The 24685-nt window shown below is 43.4% G+C and overlaps 1 long non-coding RNA gene across 1 annotated transcript; it reads right to left on the bottom strand.

Annotated features, from left to right (window-relative positions):
• Positions 1-22958, bottom strand: LOC106898784. Its single transcript, XR_001413971.1, has 4 exons — positions 22707-22958; positions 910-945; positions 482-532; positions 1-24 (listed from the first exon to the last, which is right to left on the bottom strand). It is a non-coding gene; the product is annotated as an uncharacterized LOC106898784 (long non-coding RNA).
• Positions 22959-24685: the final 1727 nt, after the last annotated feature.

Raw genomic sequence — 24685 nt, 5'->3', positions numbered from 1 at the left:
AAGCATCTTCCAAGTTGAAATCATCTACAAAGAAAACACATTTTAAATGTAATGCCAAAACTGGCCTAGTTTTAGAATATTTTTACACAATGTTTTCACCAAGAATATAACGGCGTGGCCCATGGAAGAGCACCACAGAGTTACCAGGCATTATCTGCCAAACGACCTGTTGCTTTGGTGATCATAGCACGTGCCAAGGGCCAGCTCAAGGCGAGCAAGCTCAAAACATGCAGATTGAAAGTCAACAGAAGGGATTCTTGCAGTCTTTAAGCTTGTGAAATCACAAAGTAAATTTGTGATCATAGCACTAACAGAAGACTCCAAAATGCAGAAATCCTTTTGCTATGAGGGAACGGCTTTCTTTCATAGAAATACCACAACTCTGTGTGACACTACATTGAAAAATTCAGGCTCTCAAATTAGTATGTGCAACTGCACTTGACTTCACAGTAAAAGGTATTACAAGCCAATTAGCTCTCACCATGATCTGATGCTGGTGGTTTCCGAGTTGGAAGAGGCTTCTTTGTAGTGCCTGTCAAGGATGGTTTGGGGAAAAAAAAAAAAAGAAAAAAGAAAAAAGTTTAAACAGTATTTAATACATTACTCAGAAGACACATGAAGGACAAATGTAAGCCTATGTCTATACAAGGAAAAGCACAAGATTAAGTCTATACAGCAAGACATTTCCCCTTAAGAGGAACCCCTGAGTGTTCCCAAAGACAAATTTTTCTTCTGTGCAGTCAACATTTTGACATACCCATAGCTGAGGTGTTCCATTGAGGTTTAAACAAACCATATGTGGGCAAGTTGTCATGCCTGGTCATGCAGTGATACTCAGAAAGACCGGTCAAAAGAGCAGCCACTATTTTCCCACCTACCTCCCCAAATTTGCAAGAGTGTAATAATTACCAAGTGCCTCTTCTAAGTTGAAGTCGTCAAGATCACCTGTAAAAGATGAAAGCAACAATAAGCACACTTTTTTCTTACTGAAAACCAACACTTACTACAGTCATAAACATGTCTCTGATCTATCTTGAGGTATGTTTTCTGTTTCTTGCATCAGACTAGAAGAATATTTCAAGGCTGAAGACAGACATGCTTCTCTAGTTCTCCAGACTGCCATCCACACATCTCTTTGCAAAAAAAAAAAAAAAAAAAGGAACAGCATGAAAAATTGTCTCTATAGAAAGGATCTGGAGGGCCAGAACATATATTCCTACAGTCAATATAATGCACTAATCCTTTACTCCTGCCACTGCTATTGCCTGCTTTTTCAGTGTCATATACAGTATTCTTTCCTAGCCTTCTTCCCATTGAACCACAAAATAAGCAGGAGCACAGCTCAAGTTCACAAGAATTTACAAGACTCAAGTGTGAAGAAGAGCCTTGGAGCACAAAGGCCAGTATGAAAGTTATATGATCGGGTAATGGATTTAACACCCTGGCATTAAATATTAATTTTCATGGGTTTATAGGTCTTAACTTTTCCCCTAATAAACACTAAGAGTATGAAGGTGGTTAAGTTATTAGCACAGATGATCTTGAGCAGTCTCTTCAACTTCGTAAAAGAAAGCTAAATGCACCTGTCACCCCTATGGGCTCTCCACTCCAGGTAGATTAAGCTTCATTTTCTGTCCATAGGAAAAGAACAGTATCTCTTGCAGTGTTAGGTCAGTTACGAGAACCACTGCTGCTTACCCAGCCAACTGCAAACACACTAACTCAATATATTCATGATACAAACTGGTTTCACAGCATGAATATAGCAGTGTGATCTCAGCAGCTGAGGCTTGTAAGATAAATGGACAGCTAAAACAACTGCTTGGGATATTTCTGATAGTTCATCATTCCTGCTTTCACCGAAGCATGGAAAAAGAAAAAGGCATGAAAGTATGTACCAGCAATTCAAGACAAAGACATCCAAATATACTGCTCCAACCCCAAAGAAGCTGGAAGCCTCTTTCTATCTACCAAGTATCAAGGCAGCAAGAGCAGATCTTTATTCCCATCAGAGCTACCTTAATTCAGAAGTTACACAAATAAAGCATTGATGTGTCTGGCTTTTCCTCTATGAATGTAGCTACAGAAGAGGAATCAGAACTGGCTACTGCAAAGTCTGAAGAGAGGAATAAAAAACAAACATCAAAACTCAAACACCAGGCAGAATGTTCCTTCTGCTTACATGACAGGGCAAGCTAAGACAAGAACAACTCAAGAGTCTAGTACCAGGAATGATGGATGCTCATACACTTGGTGACATTCTTCATCTCAACTGAGGTCAAAATTGAAATCTCTTTTCCTTCTGAGATAACTGCACTAATAATGCCATCTTTTTTCCAGAGAAGAAATGAGACTGCAGTATACTATTTTAGTTTTGTTTTTAATATGGAAGCAAGGAATGATGACTGGAATAAAAAAATGAAGGCAAGCTTGCAGTTTCCTGAAAACACCCTTCAAGCTAGTCTTCAGTCTGGCCAACTGCACTGCTACAGCAGAAACTGAAAACTGAAGCCTAAGCAGTGATTTCCATACTGTAACATTTGAACTGAGTACCACCTTGTCACAGCTAAGTAGGGATGTAGCACTGCCTCGTCAGTGACAGGCTCCTTCATGGAAACAGAGGCAATTCATGGCTTTATTTTGGTGGAGCAAAGTGCATTTAGAACCTCCTGAATAAAGTTACTAGGTATAGATCTTGAATAGAAAGCAAGGAGATATTTGAGTTGGTGTTCTTCACTCCACGTGTAGACCATAAGCTCTTCCAGACATTTGGCTCCTGAAAAGCTGTTTCACAGAATGCAAAGTATTTGCAAGTTGTTTATCTGAAGCCTACATCCTCTTGCAATACAATCTTTAAAACCTCAGTAAAATGAGGAGTTGCTAAGACCCAAATCTCAGTTACTTCTGAAGTTGCCCCTTTGTTAAGACTACACCAAGAAACCCCCATATGAACAGGCAAAAAACCAGTAAAAATGCTCAAGCAGATGTTTGCATAGTTGTTCCTCAAACTTGAATTCTGGTTGGTTTGTTTTCTCAAGTAAATACATCTCTCAGGCTATAGTCCTCCAGGGAGGAATGCCTAAGACAGAACTCAAACAGGTATTTGCTAGTCTAATTCTACGAAGGCAGGCAGAAGGATCTGTTGAAGATGCATGCTCCTCAAAACACTGTACCAGAGTAGCAACCAAAGGACGGACCACTACCATCTGTTAACACCATCTATCTCAAGGTTAAAGATATATCATTAAGTCATTGAATGTTACATTGGTGGGTTTATTTCAAGAGCACTATTTCTTTTTACAAGAAGCGACAGAGGAAAAAACAAGCACATATACTCAATGCTATGCTTTGGTGCAAGTTTTACCTGGAGCAGAAAACAAGCTATTTGAAGAGTCTCCCACTGCCACCATGAAACTTACTCCAGGAACTCTGAACAGTTCCAGCTGCAGTGGTTTCCCTCAAGAGGAGGAAACTAGTGTAAGAGAGTTTTACGGGATTGCTTTCACATGGGATGTTTATGGAGAAATAATTTAGGATGATACTGCTGACTGCCAATCTCACATAAAACATGCTTTGAGAGAGCAATAAACAAATTTGATAGTTAATAAAAGAGGAAAAAAAAATCCTTCAGTATTGACTGGAATGATTCAGTATTCTGCAACCACAACTCCATTTTCCAAGCATGCAGCAAGATTTCAGGCTCTTCAAACACATTACTTTATCTCAATAATGATAGCAGAAATGTTGGAACCCATTTTATGAAACTCATTACAATAATCTGTACTCTGAAGTGCTGGCAGTCTGCTTTCCCAGTAAAGACTGGGCGTTTCTCCACTGTTCACAACAAACCTTCATATGTCTTTAAAGAACTTGCTTTTACAATTGTACTCACTGAGCTTTTAGCATGGCTGGGTCCAGCTAGACTAGAAGTTTGATTACTTAGCCTGAAATGAGACAGGCTCTGTACCAGGGCTTCAGCTAATTCCAGGGAAGAAACAATCAATCAGGCAACAAAACAAAGCTGCAGAGCCAGAATAAAGGTAGCATCAGCATCCAAGAAGACTCAGCAATAATATGTTGCACTCCCTACAGGTGTAAGGAGCACCCAGAGTAACTGAGCTTATGAGCATTTTCTTAGTCTAAGCAAGATAACTGCAAATAAAGCAGATAGTATATTGTGTATAAAGCTGGAATTACTAGCTCCTAGGGGCACGAGCAGGATCAAGAACATTTCAGAAGTGTCTACACTATTTTCCTTTCATGTCTATAGCTCAAACACCAGGCTCTCAAGACAAATCTTCAGCAGGCTGTCCCCAGTAACCTGCAGAGTCTATGTCAGATGGGGGAAAAACAGCAGGTAAAAGAAAAGAGCAAACATAAGCTTTTGAAAAGGTGATGAGCTGGAGGGTATTCAAGTGAGCCAAGTAACTACGCAAATAGGAGTTCCTTGCAAAGACTCATCACCGCTCTCAGACACTGCTAGGGTATTAGATTAGTCATATTTACATTCCACTGCAGAAGCCAACACAAGCTTTGAAAAGTTCCTTCATTAGTCACGTGTATGGCAATGCACCAAGAAAGGAGACTTGTGATGAATCACCACAAGCATAATTTTCTGACTTGCACAACACCTGCTTGAATTTTGTTTTTCTAAAAATGCTGGTGCCCTCTTCCTTCCCTTCCCAGGGCACCACAGGGTGCCATAGAGCCTGCATGCTGCAGCTGGTCTTTGAGTTGTAGGCCTATAGATCAGGTGGCAGTGGTCAGCTTGTCTCTATCCCACCACTGGACATTACCTGCCACTCCATCAGTGGCTGACTAACTTACAATCACAGAATCATGGAATATCTTGAGTTTGAAGGGACCCATAAGGATCATCAAGTCCAACTCCCTGCTCCTCACAGGACTGCCTAAAACTAAACCATATAACTAAGAGCATTGCCTAGATGCTCCTTGAACTCTGACAGGCTTGGTGCCATGATCATTTGCCTGGTGAGCTTGTTTCAGTGGCCAACCACCCTCTTAATGAAGAATCTTTTCCTAATGTCTAATCTGAACTTCCCCTGATGCAGTTTCATTCCATTTCCTCGTGTCTTATCACTGGTCACCAGAGAGAGGAGACCAGCAACAGGAAGTTGTAGACCACGATGAGGTCACCCCTCAGCTTTCTCTTCTCCAAGCTGAACAAACCAAGTGACTTCAGCTGCTCCTCATAAGTCTTATCCTCCTCTGGACACTGATAGTTTCTCCAAGTGACTTCAGCTGCTCCTCATAAGTCTTGTCCTCCTCTGGACACTGACAGTTTCTTAGAATCATTCAGGTTACAACTTAGAATCATTCAGGTTAGAAAAGACCCTTTAGATCATTGAGTCCAATCATCTGACGTTCTTAAAGACCCTTTAGATCATTGAGTCCAACCATTTGACGTTCTCCTTGAGGTGTCCAAAACTGCATGCAGTACTTGAGGTGGGGCTGCACCAGTGCAGTGTAGGGTGGGACAACCACCTCTCTCAACTGTCTAGTTATGTGGTTCTTGATGAACCCTAGGACATAGCTGGCCCTTTTGGCTGCCAGGGCACACTGTTGACTCGTGTTCAACATGCCATCAACCCAAACCCCAGGTCTCTTTCCGTGGGGCTGCTCTCCAGCCTCTTGTTTCCCAGTTTGTATGTATAACCATGATTATCCCATCCCAGGTGCAGAATCCTGCAGTTGCTGTTGTTAAATTTCGTATGGTTGGTGACTGCCCAAGTTGGGTCTGTCCTGCTGCTTAGCACCTCATTTTCATGAAATCTGGAAAAATCTTAAACTCAAGTAAGCCTCTCATCTCTACAGAGTTTACAGGAAGTTTGGCAGCCCTATTGGAGGATGGGCATGAAATCTGGAAAAATCTTAAACTCAAGGAAGCCTCTCATCTCTATAGAGTTTACAGGAAGTTTGGGGGATGAGGATGCTGGTAGCCACAAGGGCATAAGCTCTTGGGCAACCATGTAAAAAGCAGCTTCTTCAGCTTCCCACAGGGAAAATGAATTTTATACTCCCATGTCCTGTACTCCCTCCCCTTGGGGGACTGAAAATAGGAGGAGGAGAAATATTCAACATTTAACTATAACAGAAGCTATAGAAAATACAGGAAGAACACATTGAAATTTGTTCATGAAACATTTTAAATAACAGTGCAAAGCCACCACATTCCTTACAATTGCTTTTCAAGCTTACCAGCACTTGATTCCAATGCAGGTTTTGCTCCACCAACATTAGTTACCTACAATGAAAGCTGCTTCTGCTCAGCTCACATTCTGACAGTTATTTTCCAACACGTCCGAGAGAAGCAATTTAATCACAAAAAGCCTGGGAGAAAGGTGACTTGGTTCTCCATACCTTGCTGTAAGAACTGCCTTTCTGAAGTTTTAAATGGAGAACCTGGAACGTGAAAAACACTTGAAGAACTTACTTAAAACTGTACTCCTCCTCTGAGCCAGGGCAGAGGTTTGCAGGCAAGATCCCTCTGCATCAGGCAACACAGACGGGATGTTTACTCCCACTGCCAAGCAGCAGTTTATAATTAACCCTGCCTGGAGTCTCATGAAATTAAATCTCACGCAGCTGGTTTCAAACCCTGTTCCTCCTACAAGCACTCACCTATCAATGCTGCTCTTCAAGATTAATTTCTCTGCAGAGCAAGAGAAAAAAAAACACTTTTTCATTACGTCTGTTCAGAAGAATTAAACCTCTTCTGACCTAAGATAAATATGGCCCAAACACAAATAACAACTGTAAATCAGCCAAAAAAACAAAGATAATTTTTTACATCTGTGAAGTGTCTGCTTTCTGCACATCTGGAGCATTCACTAATGTATCTGATGGGAATAAAGTCAGCAAAGCCTCTGCTGCAACCAATAAAAAGATTTATTTCCTCTTCAAAAAGATGCATAAGACTATCCTAATAACTATCATATTTATTTGTTTACAGTGATCCAGAAAAAGATAGGTAATTATGTGGTGTAATCTTTTTCTGATCTGATTGCTAGAAAAGTTTTTAGACCGATGTGTGATTTATTTTAATATTTGAACTACTAAGTATTCCTTCCACCCAAAAATGGCAATTTGATATTTTAAATAAACAAGGAAAAAAGCCTACAAGGTCACATTTTGACTCAAAACTATTTACTTAAATGACTGTAGTCATCTGAAGGGTTTTTTTTAACAGAACATGGTAAAACAAGCCATTCATTGGGGAAGAAAAAACATATTTTGAAGCATAGTTTTGGGAATTCTGCTTGTCTAACTTCTCCCATGCACTGGGCAACTTTTGTTGCCCTTTTGAGCAATTGAAAGTAGAAAATGGGGATCTTAACGTTAGCTATCATCAGGATTTGATGTAGGAGGAGAGAATAAATAGCTCTAAATCAGTACAAAGCATACAGGAGAACCAAGTCAACCATGAAGACAGAGGATTAACACAAAGGTAACAGTCCTGTCAAATGCTGAGCTGCTTATCCAGAAACAAGAAAGGGTAAAAGAGAACTATGCAATTGTTACAGAAGGTCTAAGAACCCCCGTGAGTCCCTTCAATCAAGTAATGAAAATAAAAGCAAATATTTGGCACCTTAATCACAACCTGTCCAGTGACGAGTTGAACACCACAGTCCGGTTACCTTCTTACAGTTTTTAATTCTGCATGTCCATAACTAATGTGACCACTTTCCCTCCAAGTAATGGTTTGGATGCTTGGCGATTCTCTTCTGGTTACAACCCTCACTGGCAAACCAACATCAAATGGCAGAGCCACAGGCCCCAGATCTCCTCCTTAAACTTAAATAAGCTTCCATAGCACTTTCACTAATAGCAGCTTGGAAAGAGCTGAAATATTCTCCATGCTTTGAGGAAAGTTGTTTCTTGCAAAGAGTGCCTCCCACACATATTCAAAATATTCCAAACCTGGTTAACCATGGTGCTGGCCAGCCTGCAGTGGCTGACCCTGCTGGAGCAGGGGATGGGACGGGAAGGTCTCCAGAGGTGTCCTTCAGCATCAGCACCATGTGCTTCTGTGACTTGGGCCAGTTCTAGTCCTTGGATTAAACTCCTTGTGCTACAGAACTCATAACTGCAGATAAATCACTCTGTCACTGCAATTCTTTTTACAGATGTGAACTGAAACACATTGCTCTCTCATGAAGTCTGTAAGCAGAAACCTAAGCTACATTAACAAAGGCCGTTAGAAGAACATTTGAGTGACAGAAGCATGGCACTAGCATCAAGAAATGACAAGTGTAGGGCACAGGGACAGGAAGTGGGAAGAGAGGATATGGGTTTTGCAAAAAGTGTAGGTTATTTTCCTGAATCAAAAAGGATGGGAAAATTTGGAAGAATGGGGCATTTTATTAGAGGTGCTGAATCCAGACGGCAACAAATAAACAGATATTGGAAATATTTATTTGATTTTTGCTCATTTCTGCTTACCTGTAACTTCAGGAGAGCCTGACCATGCTTCAAGACTGCAAACGCCATATACTATGCTTATTGCTATTTTACCCAAGTACTTGACCTTACCAAGCATAAATGGATTACTAAAATTAGTGTTTTAATAAACTATTTTCTAAAAAGCAAATGCTAAGCTTCCTCTCATGTAAATTCAGGGACTAAAGCAAAACACGACTGGCAGTCAAAAGCACGGTCTCATCTGCACTCAAGTGCAGGGTACCCTTGACGAAGGCTGCAGGTGTTTGATTAAATATTGCCTAGCCTTGCGTTATTTAAAGCCTGCACGTTTGCACTTGTACCTGCAAGTGCTGGGCACACTGAAATTTTCAACTTTCTAGGTAACTGCTCTTGAGTTCTTGGTACTCTTCCTCAGAGTAACCCTAAACCACAGAGGCCTCACTCTGTGCATTAAGCAAGCAGTGATGTCAGCAATGGTCCTCAGCCCACACAGTGTCACCCCACAACTGGGGCCACAGCTGCCACTGCCTTCTCTTGCTTCAACACAGGACCTACAGAAGCCAGCCCTGTCCTTCTGCTCCTGGGGCAGGCAAGGAGCACCCCCTGCCTCTCTTCCCAAGTCTCAGGTGCCGGCACAATCACCTTTCCCCCAAGGAGGCTGGTGGAACAGGCACAATGGGTCGAGGAGACACCTCTGCTCTCTATCATTGCCTCTTCAGAAACCTGTGCCAGGGCTGGACGGAAGCCCTGAAGCCGTCTTAGGAAACTCTGTTCTCAAATCTCACCAAGATCAAACAGGCAGTATGCACCTGCTTTGCATTCAGACACTTCTGAAATTCTGTCTTGGCATAAAAAATGTCAGTAGTTAATTTTTTATAAGCCAAAGAAACCAAAATCCTTGAAGTACTTGTTGCTCACAGTCTACAGGTTCAAAGTTTAAGCTGCTTGACAGACAGGACTTTAAGCTTTCACAAAGCTGACAAGCCTTGCAGCTACTACTCAAATCACTACTGCAGCCTAAATTTCCATAACCAGGTGCATTCTTACCACAAGGCTCACATTTACTCTTCTTATGAAAGTTCCCATCTGTAACTATTATATCAATCAGCCTTTACGGTATGAAATTGTATTAACTTCGTAAACATATATTAGTTCACATTATACATTGCAATGTAGTGAGGTAGTGGAATTTTACTGGAGGCTTTGGTATTGTTCATGCTTATGTTAAAGAAATCAAAGGACAGCTCAGCTCTGTAAATAGGGACTTTATTTCTTGGAAGCTTAGAGCTGTCCACAAAGCATAAAAGATCCGTGACAGCCAAGATCATGGCAGCATGCTAAACCCATCAAACACCTCTTTGAAACCCTCCCAGCATTAGGTGGCATCATAGATAAGTAACTATAGCAAGACTGACTCCTGGGATGTCTGGATTAACAGACAAGCAGCAAGAATGTTGCAGAAATATTAATGCTTTGCAAAGTTTTACAGTAGTGTGGGTGTTAGCGATTAGTCAAATCACATTGTACCTGAACATTTGAAGGGTACAACTCTGCATAAAAGAGTATAAGGTATAAGACCTCTGTGTAAAACCACATTTAGGCTGCCCCAATTTGGCTGGGATACCTCATGTGTATAAGTATTTACCCTTGTAATTCTGCATTTTGGTTCTAGCCTTTTGCTAGCAGACATCTAGCAATAGCAATAGTTTCAACAGATCTTGGCAAGAACCTTTGCACAGTTGACCGACATCTGTAAAACTTCTTGCTCTGTAGCGTGTGCTTCAAAACAGTGGGCGTATCACAAGCAGTCAAAACTGTATTTTGAAAACTGTGGAGCAACGTACACACTGATGGCACTAAGATGGACACCAGAGGAGATGGTGGAGCTGGGAAGGGGTGTGCATTCAACACTTGGGTCTTCTCACATTCATGAACAGATTCACAAGTGTTAAAGCACGCTGGTACAACCACCCAAATCGCAGCCAGCACCAAAAATTAACTGTTAAATGCACTGGAAAGACTACATTGGCGTTCAGTCAAACGATTAGCCTCAAATTTAAGAAACCCATTTTATCCAAGAAGGTTCCAAACTCTTCAGTACTGAATAATTGAATAAAATCATTGGTTCTCCTGAAAGTAACTACAACTGATATCATGTGACCTAATGCTGTTTTATCACCAGAAGTTTATCTATTCTTCTATTAAGATAGTAATAGTCTCTTCTCTTTGCACTGAAAACCTCTGTATGCATCTGTACAGTTCAGTACCCTGCCTTGCCTTGTGCAGAGAAGGAAGGTATTTTCAGGTCAATTGTGTGATCTCTTGAGCCACAAGTTCAAGAACGGTGTGCTTTTTTGAGGGCTCATCCCAATTCAGTAAAACACTTTACACAGTGATAAAGTGTGTAAGATGATGTCTAGCAGGAAGTGTCTCTGCCCATGGCACGGGGTTTGGAACTAGATGTCTTTAATGTCCCTTCCAACCCAAACCATTCTATGACAGATCGGAGACTTCCCTCCCCACCAAAGGGCAAGGAAACACCAGCATTTTTTTGTCTGCATCTTATTTGCTCACACTCTGCACCTCTGATACCCTCTTGGATTGGAGCAGGGAGGGACGGAAGGAAGAGTGGTCCCAGAGAGGAAAATGGAAGAGCAACAGCAAGGCTCGGCTGCAGGAAGGTTAGGGAGGTCTGCACAAGATGAAAGATGCTAAAATTTCAGCACAAGGAAGAAGGAGGTATTAAGAAACCAAGATTTGTGATCTGGCAGTCAGTGAAGTAAAAGCTTCAAGAATTCAACAGTTAGAGTGTTAAATAATCCTCACTTTGATCAAGGAAAAAGAATTTCAGTTATAACTTACGATGAACAATTAAATTACCTTTTCGAAATTCCTTCTTTAAAATAAAATCTAGCTGAAATATACACTTGCAGTGTGCACAGAACTAAGTCAAGAATACTTTTATTTTTACAGCAGTACACCGAAATGGTGGCTTGCGGTAAGCAGGACTGTTTTATGTCTCCTGGCATTTGTAAGCTGACAATTTCATTGCACAGCCTGCCTCTCTTAACTTCCTCACCAGAAGCCTTACCAGTTCAAAACAATTTGTTTACTAATAGCAAAATTCAAACAAAATTTGTAGTCCAGTAAGAAACATTAACTGAACAGAAAAACTGACTTTGCTTTTATAGACTCTTTTACATCGTGGCTTGTTCAGCTACGACTTAAGAGATTTTTCAGTCTTCTCTATCTGCATACTTAAAAATAGCTACTGCAGCTTTTGCTAAAAGGAAGAAGATGAAGACTTTGGGGTTTACAATGAGGTTTTCCTGTGAGGAAGGTGGGGGTAGAGGAAACCAGACCCAGTACAGTGGTTTGCAATGATTCAACTCATATTTTAATCCATTGCTCTGAGACTGAATCAGTTCTGGCAGTAGTCAACTCATTTTATAACCAAACCTATTGTTCTGCTCAAACTTCAAATGTCGGCACATTTAAGTAGCATCAACGACACTTGTATTCCTGCAAATATTTACTGTTAAGGGATCAATTGAGACAGAGTTGCATTAAGTGACGATTCAGCGAGCCAGGATTTCCTAGTTTGTGCTCCACTGCACCACACCAGCACTGGTTTGGAAACGTGCAGATGTGCAGCCATTTGGAAATGTTCAGCCACAGGACGTGTGATGTGCCAGCAGCCTGCTTCTCTGGGCGATGGGGAACAAACACTACAGGAGAAGGCTCATTTTTTGTACTTCAACTAATGTCGTATCATGTATGCAAAACTACTGCCTACAAAAAGTATTTCGGAAAGACAGCTGTGCACACAGACATACTGCATACACCCAGGTCAATGTGACTAGTGTTAGCTGCCCAAACCAGAAATAGAAAAAATTAAATAGACTAATTAGAATCCAACTAAGTGGCAGCCACAGGTATACGGCAAGTCACAAACTTGTCATAGGTTTTGTCAGATCAAGGTTTATTTTTCATTTCTCATTTAAAAAATGATGGGGTTTCTTTTGTTGTTGTTTTCTTTTTACTTCCCATCCTTTACTATTGACATTTGAGAAATATCTTCTCTTTTATACCAAGGCTATGTTCTTAGTAGTTCCAATATGTTCATGTACTCAGCACAACATCTGGAACATGTTCACAGTACAACTGTAAGCACTTCTAGTTCAAGTGCATCTTGTAAAAGTATTTCTATTCTTCTATATTTAGACAAAAACTTTTATCAAGACTTCTCCATGTCTACCCTAAGAAATAGTTTCACCATCTTTACTCTGGTTCTATATCACCTTCTAACACAAATTAGATTTTATATTCCAGTGTTATCACAGGCAGCCAGCCATACACATGCCAGACTTTAGTCTGCACTATAAATTTACTCATTTTGTAGAACACCACAGGAAAGCAATAGGAGCGTGGATGGAAAAATTGTCCTCGGATAAGAACTGCAAGATGAAGGGAGCTGTGCCTGGGTATAGGAGTGGCAGTGGAGACAGTGACAAAGATGCAATGGCAACACCCAAGGGAAAGGAGTAAAAGAAGCAGTGGGCAGGAAGGAGGAGACAGGGTCAGAGAGGTCTGGATGCAGAGAAGTTATCAGCTTGCTACAGGCACAAGCTTCAGAATAGCAGCACTTGCCTGGAGTCTTGGGGAAAAAAGATCCACATCTCCACAGTAAAGAGCTGGCCTTTACAGAAGGCCAAAAGAGGAAAAAGAAAAGCTGGAAGCTTTTGTGAGAAGGGGAGGGATGTCATAAATCACATTACAAACTTCCTGGCTAAGACAAGGAGGGAGAGCTCTGATGGGAAGAAGTGATGTCTGCATATCCATTTGCAACATTTGGGGAGGGAGAGGATAGGGAATAGTTGAAGTAACTACTGAATTTGGGATTCAATCACAAAATGCCTGGCACCCAGAATGTACTGAGAAACGCAGGCAGAGATGTCTGGTGTCAAAGAGTGAGAATACAGACAGGCAGGGATAGCTGGAGGTGAGGGAAGAAACAGCAGATTGAAAGATAAAGATAGAAAAAGATAGCCTTATGCAAAAGCTTTCCACATAGGTTTCCCCAAACCCTTCCTCCAAACTTTTTCCTGAAACTTCTTGTTTCTAAATTTAACAAGGACTTGTGTGACTCCAGGGCTGTTTTGTCCAACAATAGCATCAGCGCTAATAAAAACTGTACCCTACCCGAAGCATTTGCCTTGCTTATTTTTAATTCATCACATCATGTTACTAATACTATCATCACTAGCCCCTTCACTCTTCACACAGGTTCAGTATTTTCCTTCAAATCACAGGAAGCAAACAAGTGGTGGTATAATATAAGTCTAAATACTGTATCTCCATTATCTCCAGACAGGAAAGGTTTTGAGTTGTAGTACTTTTGTGGCAGTAATAAAAGCAGTAATGCTACCAATATTGCAAAGTATAACCCGACTTGCAGAATTGGCCATCCTGGAAATATCAGAATTTAACAAATTTGTTACTTTAACTCAAGAATATCGGACTTTTTCACAAACAGAAAAGATGCAAGCAACATTTCCTGTAGATAAGCAAAAAAGGATACAGACGCAGTTTTATAATTAAAATCTGATTTTTTAACAATTCATTCAATGGGTGTTTAATCAAAAATAACTTCTATTTCATTAAAAGATCAACTTGTGTACCGAGTCATAACATCTACCTGATTAAAAAACTGCTATTCTAAAAACAAAGTTTGATTTTAGGTAGATCAAAACTCTTTCGCTCCAAGTGAAATGAGCTTTGTGGGTACTTTACACACGTCAAGAAATGAATGTCATTTATTGCAAAAGATTTTGAAGAAACAAGAGATCCAATGAGAGTTTTACAGGGCTCAAGCTATGAGGAAAGTAGCGTGGAATTAACACCTGCAGTTAATTAATACTTGCCTCAATCAAGAGGTTCTCCTTTTACAAGTACAGTAAAAGATGCCATTTCTTAGATGTTTACGATATGTGGACTCTTCACAGGTGACTGAAATCTGTTTAAAGGAAACCAATTCCATTTGTTATACACACAATCATCATTGTTGTTGTGTGATGAGGCCTGACTTAAAACGTAAATGTTTTTTTTTAAATTATTTTCTAAAATCTGTTAGAATGATTCCTACATTTGACATGTCAATTATATACTTTAAATGAACTGTTCTATTTTTGGAAAAACTGTTGCAAACAGGCCTTACACCACAAAGAATTATGTTCTTGGACTGTCACAGGAATTTGCCTTATGACTTTTTGAAATTCTCTGTAGAAAATATTCTGGATCTTATTCTGGATCTTATTCTGTGCTCCCCAGTCACATCAAACAGAGACTAGAACAGTTCAAAAGGAGTTTGTGATGAGTATCACTGTAGTAAGTTTTATTGTCAACAGGTGAAAAATGTGTTTTCTTGTAGCAAGCAGGGAAATCTTTCCCAGCCTATTTGCAAGGATATCGAGAAAGCAAGATTCATGGGTTTTTTAAATGAAAAAGTAAGCTAAAACTAGTTTTTATGGTACCAAGCAGCCTTCCTAACACTAGCTTTTGCAGTATTGGTTTGAAGTCTGCAGAAAAGCTGACTCTGCGCTGTTGCTGCCGCGATGTGTTTTTGCAAGATGGCACAGAGACCCCCTGAGGCAGCTGACAAGACAGAGACAGACAGGCGAAGGGCACGACACACAAGCTACTGGGAATCACTTGCAGGGTCTAGGAAGCATGGTCTGAGAACACGGTGGGACCATGACTTAAAAAAGTAATTAGTAACTGATCCCTGGAAAAAAAGGGGAGGGGGGATCCCAAACACATTCGCCTTACAACAGTCCTGTTCGGCCTGCCCAGAAGCATCCTGGAGAACAGCAGCTCACAACAGACGTCAGAGCTTTGAATGACATAGCTGCTGCATTAGCTGCTGTAGTTCCAGGCGTGCTACAGCTGTTGCATGAGCCAAAAAATTATACCCAGTATGTTACAATGGATGTTGCAAACACTTTCTTTTCAGTCCCTCTGGCAGAAGAAGCAGGACACCAATTGCCTTTACCTGGAATGGAGTGTAATATGTCAGGAAATGGCTGTTGCAAGGGGTGGAAACACAGCCCTACCATCTTCCATGGCATCATCCACAAAACTTTAAAGCTATACATCTATAGAGAATTTTTCCACTGCATTGATGATATATTGATTAGAGAAAAAACTCTCAGAACAGTACTAAATAATGGGCAACAGGTAACCTTTACTTTTCCCAACTTGAACAGATTAGTCCATGGCCAGAAAATCAACAATAAGAGGAAGACTGAGCTCCTCTGGCTATAAAATGCCCCAGTATATGATAAATTATATGGTGATAAGTTGATATGGTGATATGATACGTTATATGTTTACTGATGGATCCTGTAAAATCACAGCAGGAAATGGGGCTCCAAGCAGCTGCCTCCTGCAAAGGGACAAGAGGCTGCCAACAGTTTGTAGAAGTAATGGCCTTTGGAGTTGCCTTGGAAGATGCTCCAGAGCATCAGTGGCCCTGAGTATACATATTCACACACTCCTCCTGAGGGATCACTAATGCAGCCTGGAAAAGGCTCAGAGATTGGAACTGTGATAACCAGCAGCAATGAGGAAAACCACTTTCAGCAGCAGAAAAATGGAAAGTAATACAACAGCCACTTGGAGAAACATCTACTTGAACACCTGGTGTTAATATGCACATCTGAAATTCAAAGGCAGTTTGAGAAACGTAATAACGAGGCTGACCAGTTAACTCAACTTGCCAGCACAGGTTTAGGGTGTGAGCACAAAGGAAAGCTATTTTTAGCCAGGTAGGTCCATGAGACTGCAGCTCATGTACTGGGGCAGAGAATGCAGCTTAAACTTGTCTCAGGAAGCCATAGTGCAGGCAATTAAGCAGCATGAGATCTGTGGAATAATACGACACACATGGAAAGTATGAATGATGAACCAGTACGTTTGATGGGAGAAAGGGAAGTTTGAAGAAGCCTGGCAAGTAGATCAGCCCTTTTCTTTTCAGCAACACCAGCAGGTTCTGTGTCCTCACTGTGGCAAAGCTAGAAATAGGTCGTTAGAAGCTTTTCTACTTGGAAAGAAAACATAGGTAGCACCCTAGAAGCTTTTCCACTTGGAAAGAAAATGTAGGCAGCACCCTAGATGGAACAAAAAAGGCGTATTTGTTGGCATTACAGAATGCAGCCTTGGCTAGACTCAGATAGCAGTAGTCATTTCAAAACCACACCTGTCCAAGAATGAGGGAAATACTGTGGAGCAGAGCGGGTCTATCATATTCCCTCTAATCCTCAGGCATCCGGAAAGGTAGAATGGTACAATGGCTTACTTGAAACTGCACTCCAGGGAAGGGGAATCACCTCTGTGAAGGAGGTGGGGGTGGAGGGAGCTAGTTAACCGTAAAGTGAGAACTTGTCATAGCAGCCCTGCAGAAAACCATATACCCCAAGTTCAGCTGGATGACAAAGTACCAGGCAGCCCTGGGGACACCAGAATTAAGACCCAAGGAGCCTTTATCACTTGAGGACCAGGAATTACCTACTAGGTGGCCATTGGAAAAGTGATAATGAAGTAAAATATGTGCTGCTACATATGAAAAATAATCTAATTTTACTTCATAATCTATGCCATATGTTTTGGAGACACAAGACATACGTCTTTGCAGGTAAGATGTACGTCCAAACAGTTCCTAGGTACACATTGCTCAAGAATGTATGGGGCATGAACTGGGTGAGATTTCAGCAGCAGGAGGTTGCAGGGTGGTCTGTCTGGGGAAGAGGCCATGAACTGCCCCGTGGCGCTTACAGTCATCTCACATTGGCACTGACACCAATGGTGTGCACCAAACCTTCAACTGGTCAGAGAAGCACAGAGTATTCCTGCTTGAAAACACATAAGAAAAAGCACCAGCCAGCAGGGACAGGAGACACATGAGGAGACAGTCTAAGGAACTCGCAGAGGGAGAGACTGCAGAGGGGACATGTGGCTTGAGATGTGGCTCCGGGCTGGAGAGGTTCCATGCCTAGAGGGGACATCCCTGAGGGGTTGCAGCTATGACCCACCCACATCAGGGCAAGGACACCCCTGGGGACTGCAGCTGTGGGACACTCACACACAGAGTGACCCTCACTGGCACAGGCACAGTGAGAAGCAAAGGACAGGGGAGGAAAATCAGCAGGAAGCAAGGAGCAGCAGCAGGAAGAAACCATCTGGCTTCCTGCTCTGCCCATCACCTCACCAAAGGAGCAGGGGATGGGCTAAGCACAAACTGCAGAGAAAACCAGGGAAGTTGTGGTGGGGTGACTAGGGGGGGGTTTGGCTTAAGTTGAAAGTAGGGAAAGAGGAGGATGTTAGAGGTTTGATTTTCTTTCTCTCAGTTCCCAAGACAATGATTAGAAGTAAGTGTTAACTGACAGTAAGCTAATGTAAGTTCTCCAAGAGGCTGTTTTGCTCACAACATTCTCTCAAAACACTTTTACTAGACTCCAAAGAGTAGGTTCCCGTCCTGGAGCATGGAAAAGCAGTTTGGCTAAAAGACTTGCCCCTGGCAAGATGATCTTAACTGATGAAGATTACCATTATTACTGCATTTCACTAACACAGCTGTCACCCAGTAAGAAACAAGCTGATTGCAGTGAGAGGTTCAAGACAGCAAGAGTTAAAGCAGAGTCCTTTCTCAAGTGCAGGCAACCCCAGCACCAGAGTAACATCAGGAAAATATTGAAATTGGTCTTGGCTGGATGGCAGTAGGCTGAGTCACACTTAACTCTTGCCAAGTTAAATCACTGTAACTGCGGAAAGCTTAGGGATTGTTGCAGTGATGTCATTTTGATGTAGCAGTGCGGTGGCCATTTTATATAAAAAACAACACATAAAAAACGCCTCTTGCCCATTTCGAATTAGAGGAAACAGAAAGATGGAGAAACCTGTGCTGCACTTCCGAAGTTTACACTGTCGCATGCACACTGGCACTGCTACTGAAATTGTTCAACTGGAAGAAAGCTGTGTGGTGGGTGGCTGTTGTTTTGTTTTGTTGGTTTGGTTGTTGTTTTTTTTTCTTTTTAATCAGATTCAAAAGGCAAACAACTCCAGAACCCATAAAGCAGAGATAAGCCTCCAGGAGTCCCTGTGCCACCTCCCTGCCCCAGCTGAAAGCTCCACCTACTGCAGTACAGACAGGCTCACTTCACTGTCTCTAATCCAACTGGTCTTTTTTCTAAAGGCTGACTTGCCCCAACAAGAAGTCAGAGGCACAAGGGTTTCCTTCCCTTTGCTCATAGCCCTGTAATTACAGCGGTCTTACAAATAAGGAATCTCCACTTGCAATTCACCTTAGGCTACTGATCTTCCAGCACAGATACCTCTGCTTCCGGTGTGTGTTTTGCTCACCTCACGGTGTTCACTAGCACAAAAGTGTGTTTCACTCAACAAGCTCTACGCATTTCTTGCAAAGGAGATTTAAAGCATCTATTACTGAGTCCATACTCAAGACCGTTAGTAAGAAGACAGCTTTTAATGCCTTGATCTTTCTACAACAGATAAGGGAAGCTTTGGAGCCTTTTGTCTGCATGCAGCAGTTTTCTGCCGTTCATCATGTACAGATGTTCTTGTTCAATTCTCCTTCTGCTGCGTTCTTCATCGAAATTATACAGAAGGTCTGCTGCTTAATACTTTTCATTTTTTTTTTGTATTTTGAAAAGCAGATGCCTGCCATGAGACGCTGTGCTAACCCGGTGGCTTTGCAGTTGTGAGATGGCCGAGCCAGTCCCGCACGGTGCAGCCGGGGGAAGCAGGAAGCCTCCAGCTCCCTCCTCCCCGGCTGCCGCCCCAGCTCCACTGGCGGATGCTTGGCCCTGCCACTCCCTCGCGCTGGCTCCGGCACCCATCAAACACTCTGCACAGCACACTCAAGGCACCACATGACTCACCTGCTGACTTAACGAGCTGAATCATCTCAGTAGGGGCCACGATGGGCACCGGGCCAAACACGGGAGGAGAGAAATGGAAACATCCCACTCTTATAGTGGCCTTCCAATACCTGAAGGGTGCCTATAGAAGAGCTGGGGAGGGACTCTTTGCCAGGAAGGGTAATTATAGGACAAGGGGAAACAGTTTTAAATTAGAAGAAAAAAGATTCAGATTAGATATCAGGAAGAAATTCTTTCCTATGAGGGTGGTGAGGCACTGGAACAGGTTGCCCAGGGAAGCTGTGGATGCCCCATCCCTGGAAGTGTTCAAGGCCAGGCTGGATGGGGCTTTGAGCAACCTGCTCTAGTGGGAGGTGTCCCTGCCCATGGCAGGGGGGTTGGAACTCGATGATCTTTGAGGTCCCTTCCAACCCTAACCATTCTGTGATTCTATGATTCAGCAGGGGCAAGCTGACAGACTGTCTATAGAAACCCCATTTGCCCTCGCTCTGGGCCCATCCCCAATGATATCTAAATTCCAGCTTTGCCTGACTTGCAGAGCTCATACTTGGAAAACGAGACAACATTCAAACACCAGTTTTGAGGTTAAAACCACAAGCTCTTTTTTTAAGCAAGCTCAAATAACAAAGTTCGCCCTTGCTTAATAATAGATTCAAAGCCTCGTGATATGCTGAATATTGTTTTAACACTAACAGCTTTCACGTGCCTTAAATGGATGATTCCATGAGAAGTTCTCAGTCCCGAGCCATAGACATGTCTGCTTGTATCATGAGGGCAAGCAGCCCCAGTGAAACCAGTCACCTCCAAACCATCACACAACAGGTGAACTGTTTATAAGGTAAGATCCTTAACTTTCTACAGCAGTTCTACAAATGCAGACTACAGATAGCTCACCAACAGTAAAATCAAAATTTCAGAAGTATGGAATTCAGGTTTTGGCTATATTTTAATTTAAGATTGCACCACCACAAATCTGAAATTCCCCTGGACAGCCCCGCCCTCCCCAGGCTGACATTCTCAACAGTTCTCAAATTCCTACATATTTTGTTTAAGGAAAAAGCATCCAAACTCATTATAACCTATGTACTTGGTCGTATTATTGGTATTAACCAGTACTCAGATACATTAACCAGCTTTTAAAGAGCAAGCTGTGAAAAATGTAGCATCATTTTCCTTTGAATTTGAAACAAAACCCCTTCAGGCAGTTTTTGAGTGCCTTCCTTACAGTAAAGCATAAACCAGAGAGACTCTCTTCACCTCCACACTTCTTGGCAGCAAGTTTAGAAAAAAAATATTTCTGAGTAACTCCAAGCATCACTCCAAACTAACTTCAGAGCACCACACGAAAGATCTTACTGTCCACGACCATGAGGACTGTTTGCAGAGGTAGAGGAGCAAGTTTTCCACATAAGTAGTAAAATGATATCTCAGTAATAGCAGCCTGAATAATCTATCAGTTTTAAAGGCAGTTACTGTAAAATTGTGCTACTTTTTCCAAGATCTCAGCTCGGTTTTGCTAACCTTGCAGTTAAGACCACAATAAGCCCACAGCAGAACTGAATTCAAACCAGCTTTAAGCCAAACTGCTTATCAGGCATCCTACTGCCAGCATCTACAGCTTCCAGGCAAAGCTAGGAACCGTTCTTTTTCCTCCCCCCTGACAGTGAAGAGACAGATATTTAAGTTTTGAAGTATAACTTTTACAAAGTACCTGAAAGAAAATACTTAGACATAGCACCAAGTGTGGTTATTAAAAAAAAAAAAAAAAAAAAAAAGCTTGTTAGAACTAAGTCATACAAATGGGCTAATAACAGTTTGCACTGCATATTCCAGTTTAGGATTTTTTTCTCCAGGAAAAAACCAAACCAACCACCTCGGTATTGGGAACTTCGTTACTTTTCTACCCCACCCAAACTCGTTTCGTCATCCCAAATACCAATGCGCTGTTACGTACACACCGTTTCGATCAGGGTTCAAGAAAATCGTACCTGACACACACTGAAGCCATGAGAAAATGGGAAAATGCACTGGTGTGTTTTACACTGCAGTTTTGCCACAATAATAATTTATTTAAAAAGAAAAAAAAAAAAAAAAAAGGCAAAAAAAAAGCAGCCTAGAGGTAAAGGACTGTATATTTATGATTAGTCAAAACAGGAAAATATGCTCTGAACTCTTTAAGCTTGACTCTCCGGGACCTACATGATAGAAAGCAAAAATCCCTGGAGATGGCCAGTGAAATATCCCATGGGTGTATAAGACACTTTGTACTGCTTCCAGTTCCTCCTATATCGACTGTCCTACCACTAACAAAAAGGGAAAGAGCTTCTTAAGAGAGAGGAATGGGGAAGGAAACATCACACATTCTGCTGTGAAGATCTGTCCACCAGTGTGGAGGAAGCTGGACGCCTGTCTTTGAGGAGGAGATGGAAGAGGGAGGCAGAAGTGGGGAGCGCTGCAGTTTGTTCACTGTGGCTGTTCCACTTCCCTCATTTCTCTTTCATTTTATAGGTGAAGGAAGAAAATGAAAACATAGGAAAGGGAAAGTATTTGCTTACTAGCTGGATCCAATAGCGTACAGTATAAATATATTTTCCATGACTGTAAGTTTTTTAAAACTCTGATACATGCTGTCACATATACTTAGATAACATTTTCTTGGATGGATAAATCTAAGTATTATTAACACGCGCACACCAAAGCAGTGACACTACAGTCAGAGTGTACAAGTTGGTTGAATGGCTGCCAGTGAACAATTAAAAGTGAAAAAGCAAATCCTTGGTGGTAATTAGCTGTAATGACTTCTAAAGGGAAAAAAAAAAAACAGAAAGTAAAAAAAAAAAAAAAAAAAAAAAGGCTATCGTGTGGCAGCAGACTTTCTGGTGAGTAAGTATCTCTTGCCCTGGAACCGCCGTAACTCCGCTTTTTTTCCTAAAATGGAAGCCGAGCTGCGGCAGAGCTCCCGCCGCCCCGAGCCCCGGGGACCCCCCGGCACCCCCCGGATCCACCGCGGCCACCGAAAACATGACAGGGTTTCCCGCGTGGGCGGAAAACTCAGGAAAACTTTTCCAGTTAGTCAAAAGGGGAAAAAAAAAACAACCCCCAAAGAGCTCCGGAGGGGAGAAAGCGCCGTTCTCTGCCCCTGATAGCTGGGGACCGCCGTCACCGGGACGCGCCCGGCTCCCGGGGCGGCTCCGCAGCCCTCGGTCCCCCTCCCCGGGACGCAGAGCAGGGGGAGCCGTTCCCTCCCACCCCCGACGGGGCAGCAGGGGACGGCGGGGTGAGCGCCCCCCGCCCCCCGCCCCTCCTCACCTCTGACAGGGACCAGGACGGCGAGTAGCACCACCGAGGGAAGGAGCCTCCAGCGCCACATGGCTGCCCGCCCGCTGACAGCCGCTCTCCAGTAACGCCACCGTCCGCAACGCGCCCCGGCCGCCGCGCTGTCAGCCCGCCCCGCCCCGCGGCGCTCCGCTGCGGGACGGCCCCCGGCCTGACAGGGCGGTGGCGGGGAAGGGAAGGAGGGGAGGGCGCGGAGCCCGCCCGGCAGCCTGGAGCGGGCTGGCGAGGCCGCGGCGGCGCTCCCTCAGGGCGCGGCGGTGGGGTGGCGGCCGTTACCCGCCGTTGCCGCGCCCTCGGGGAGAGCGGGCGGTAGCGGAGCCCCCCGTTCCCCTCCGTTCCCCGGCGGGCCCGAGGCGACGGGCTGAGGGCGGGGAGCCGGGGCCTGCCCTGCGGGCCCAGCGGGGCCCAGCCCTCCTGGCTCCGGCGGGCTGGGGAAGGAACGGGGCGTGCGGGGCGGTGGCACCGGACCACAGAACCCCGAAAGGAGCCTCCATTTTCTGGGCGAAGTGAGCTCCGGGGATTAATCACGGGCTCCGGGCGTTGATAGCAGAAACGCGGGCTCTTGCGCCGCTGGCCCCTCTTCACCCAGGCACGCTCTTTTCCTGCTTTTCCTCGGGAAAGGTTCCCCAACGACAACTGTGCCAGGACATCTAATACTCCTGCCCATGGCAAGCTTGCTTTTTCTCTGGTCGGACCGAAAATCTGTTAAACGGCTCAGAGTTTTGTATTCGCCAGCAGTGCCCACACTGGGCCCATGGCCAACAGGTACAACTGTAAACTCAGTAGGGCACTGAGTTTTCTTAACTAATGTTGCTGGCGTGGGAAGACGGACGTTAAAAATCCTGTGTTCTTTCCTGCTTTCCCAAGACCTTTCCTAATGGTCTTGTCATGTGGGATTGAGGTCCCCTGGGTGCTAGTGTAGCAGCCTGAAGCACTGGTCATAGCCCTAAACCTTCCTCAGAGGGGTCTACGCCTCTTCTTTAGCATTGGTAGGACCTTGCCGGCTGGAAAAGTGGAAGGCCACAGGCTCTGTGAAGCCCTGTCACCAGTTCATAAATCACACAGAATCACAGAATGGTTTGGGTTGGAAGGGACCTTAAAGATCATCGAGTTCCAACCCCCCTGCCATGGGCAGGGACACCTCCCACTAGAGCAGGTTGCTCAGAGCCCCATCCAGCCTGGCCTTGAACACTTCCAGGGATGGGGCATCCATAGTTTCCCTGGGCAACCTGTTCCAGTGCCTCACCACCCTCACAGGAAAGAATTTCTTCCTAACATCTAATTTAAATCTCCCCTCTTCCAATGTAAAACCATTAGCCGTTGTCCTGTCACTACACTTCCTGACAAAGAGTCCCTCTCCGACTCTCCTGTAGGCCGGGTAAATTGAGGGTAATAGTGTTTTCCTCCTTGACAGTGCCTAGTCAAGTAATTTTTAGATTTAACCTGAGGCAATAAAGACTTTAACTGCAGTAGTAAACTTAAACACACTTAATCTTAGAATTGTTCTGTGCTCTAAATTAAGGATAAGCTTCTCCTTTAAAATATTTGAGTTTTGCAGGAGTAGTACTGGAGAGTCCATTGAGGACGGCAGGGGGTGTTTTTTCCGGTCATTAACATTTGTGGAGTTGTGCTGGTTTAGGCAGAGATGGAGTTAATGTTCTTCACAGTAGCTAGTATGGGATTATATTATGGACTTGTGCTGGAAACAGTGTTGATATTGCAGGGCCCTTTTAGCTATTGCTGAGCAGGGCTTACACAGAGTCAATGCCTTTTGTGGTCCTCACACCACCCCACCAGCGAGCAGGCTGGGGGTGCACAAGGAGTTGGGAAGGGTTACAGCTGGGACAGCTGACCCCAACTGACCAAAGGGATATCCCATACCATACGATGTCATGCTCAGCATGTAAAGATGGGGGAAGGAGGAGGCAGCAGCTCTGCGCTGCTTGGTTGCT

Source organism: Calidris pugnax, unplaced genomic scaffold, assembly GCF_001431845.1.
Source record: "Calidris pugnax isolate Ruff unplaced genomic scaffold, ASM143184v1 scaffold188, whole genome shotgun sequence".
Lineage (NCBI taxonomy): Eukaryota > Metazoa > Chordata > Aves > Charadriiformes > Scolopacidae > Calidris > Calidris pugnax.
Note: the sequence above shows the minus strand (reverse complement) of the source record. Positions and strands in the feature narration are given on the sequence as shown.